Below are 3,192 nucleotides of genomic sequence, written 5' to 3' on the forward strand. Positions count from 1 at the left end.
TTTGAAGTAATTTACCTTTGGCTGAAGGAAAAACATGCACTACTAAAGATAAAGCCACATTTTTTCTTGCATGTATTTAGTGTTGGAGAAGGATACGTCTGAGTGTGTGTGTGTGTGTGTGTGTGTGTGTGTGTGTATGTGTGTGTGTGTATGTAGGTGTGTGTGAAAGGGGGGTGGATAACTTGCAGGAGTTAGTGGACATGTACCTTTACTCTCTGAGACATCTTGCCAGGTCTAAGAATAAAATATTTTAGCAAGAGACAATATATTCAGGCCCATATTAAACTGGGTTCTATGTTATATTAGTTGTTATTGTCAAAAACGTCCTTTTTCTGGACAGTCTTCAGAGTAAGCTTGGATGCTCTATGTGAGGTCTCTAATCTTTCTACAGGAAGACCTTTTCTGATATCTACCTCAATGAAGAGCAGAACCCCTGGATAGTTCATACCTTAAGAGTGCCGTTGGAGATGTCAATATGTCTTGTTTCCTGTTTATCTTTACTTAACCAAAATTAGAAGGATATCTATCTAGTGGAATACACTGAGTGTGGTGGCTCATGCATGTAACTCCAACACGGTGGTGGTGGAGGCAGGAGGATGAAAATCTCTCGAGGTCACCCTTGGGTACTTAGGGAGTCTGAGGTCAACCTAGGATACAGGAGACTGTCTTCAAACAAAGGAACAAACAGTACAACAAACAAAGCAAAGCTTGGTGTGGCCAGAGAGCAGCAGGATTATGCTGTGGTGTGTGTGCATGGCTGCTGGCTCAGAGATTCGCAGTCTTACAATTTCTCTGTAACTCACCAGAGAGTAAAGCCTTTTTAGAATAATGTCAAACATATGTTGAACTGTGGTAACTTTTGCTGGCTAACGAAAAGTTACTTCTGAACGGGGTCTGTCATCAGAGTCCACATACTGAAGCTATTGCACACAAATGTAAAAGTTTAGCTAGAAAATTCCTAATGACACCAGGAGGAGAGGACAGGGGGAGAGGCCATGACAGAGTGATGGCAGAGAGACAAGCATGTAAGAGAAGTGAAGGAATGATCTCTCTGGAGGATGTTGGTAACTGCAGAAGAATTTCTCTACAAGAGGAAGGGTGCATCAAGCCTCAGCTTCCTGCAGAGGCTCTCAGAAATCCGATGTTTAGTAAGGGGAGGAAGCATCTAAGACAGAGCTGTAGGAGGGCAGTAGAGATGGCTCAGCATGCAGGGAGATTGCTGTCAAAGCCTCATGACTTTAGCCGGATCTGTGGAACAGATAAAGGTTATATAAAGGTCTACAATGTGCTGCAGCACACACACACACACACACACACACACACACACACCCCACAGATGCATGTATATTTAATAACGAGATACAAAACATTCTCTAGTTTAGGTGATTGTCATTATAATATTCTATCTGAAAGTTTTGTTCTGATTAGAGTTTTTCCCTGCTATCTGCTCTACATATGAATTCACATTTCTATACTTTCTGAACTGAATATATCACAATTAGAGAAGAATTTCATGGTCATGGGTATTTGTGAAATGCCCACTTAAGCTATAAAGCTATAAAGTAGTATATGTAAGATTATACATTTTAATTAAAAATTTAAAAAAAGACAGCCTGAAACCAAATGACTGATGTTTGACAACGGGCTGGGGAAGCTGGGCTTCCCCTTGCTGTTACTGGCCTGTGCTGTGTCCTCTTGGCTCCTGCTGTAGGTTTTCTGCTCAGGAACATGTTAGAACTACTCTACTCATACTTGTGAAAACATGAATCTGCCTTGGAAAAGACTCTAGCGTTTTTGTATCCACTGCCTCATCAACTTTTACTTTTTGTAAGTACCAAATGTTTCTATGAGAGGAAGGTGTACTGTAGAAGAGGCGGGGTAGCCTGTTTGTGTCTGGTCTGATGCAGCCGCTCAGGCATGTAGATAAAGTCCTGTTAGCTTTGGGCCTGAGTATCTGTAAGCTGACCCCCGCCCCCTTCTTCCTTTCCTCCATCCATTCCTTTCTTCGTGTTTCCAGACAAGATCTCTAGGAGCATAGGCTGACCTTTAACTTCCTGTAATACCTATCTATGATGACTTTGAACTCCTAACTTCCCCTTTTCCATTTCCCTGTGCCACCATTCCCAATATTTTCTCTTGATATCCAGTTGAGGTGCAATTCTCATGCTAATTGTATACCGTTTTTGATTGCTGTGATAACATAACTGAATTATTTTAGGTCACTTTGAAAGGTTTCAGCCTATCATGACTATTCAGCTTATGGCCAGTGCATATGTTAGGACAGCTAGCCTATAAGCTTCCAGAGGTTATCCTGTCTCCGTCTCTCACACTACTGGAATTATAGACATAGTGCTACAGCTACTGTGTCTGGCTGTATGTGGGTTTAGGGGATACAAACTTAGTTCCTCATGCCTGCATGGCAAGCACTTTACCCACTGAGCCACCTCACTAACTTGAATTTTGTGTTTTTAACACAAGATATGTGTCTGAGGTTGTGCCTAGAACTTATGATTATAAGCCAAACTAGGTAGCTTTGAACTCACTACAATCTTCCTGTCTCAGCCTCTCCAATTTCTGGGAATATAGGTGTTCAGCACCATAGCTAGCTTGAGAACGATTTCTTGAAAACTGTACATTGATTTTTTTTTTCCCTAGAGAGGACCAATGTGAGATGCTGACAAGATTCGCCATCACTTTTAAAGGGCCACTTAGAGAAACCAAGTAGGAAAGAGTCCACATGTTCCGAAGACAAGACTCTCCTGTATAGCTGTACTAGAATCCCCTATCTCACTGAAGACAACAGGCCTTTAGAAATGGCCAGACCAACAAGAGCAGAAGAGAAATGGTAAACTTACAATTGCCACCTCCTCCCACCCATTGATACTGGAAGAAGTGCTTGTGGTCATTGTGCTTGGTGGTCACCACCTGAGTGACAGGCACATGAATGAGTCAGAGCCTCGAGCTGCCCTGGCATATGATCAGTTAAGAAAAATGTATTGAAAAACAATTTTATCATGGAGTAAATCACTTTGGGAGCTAGTTAAAGATATCACAGCAAACCACTCTGTGTAGATGTGTGTTTGCTTGTTTAAGGGGCTCTGAAAATACTAGAAAATTGCTTTGCATGACAGTAGAATTCATACCTGGCCTCAAACTTTGGCCTAGTAATGAGATTGTAAAATTACAATGGTT

Source organism: Mastomys coucha, unplaced genomic scaffold, assembly GCF_008632895.1.
Source record: "Mastomys coucha isolate ucsf_1 unplaced genomic scaffold, UCSF_Mcou_1 pScaffold3, whole genome shotgun sequence".
NCBI classification, from domain to species: domain Eukaryota; kingdom Metazoa; phylum Chordata; class Mammalia; order Rodentia; family Muridae; genus Mastomys; species Mastomys coucha.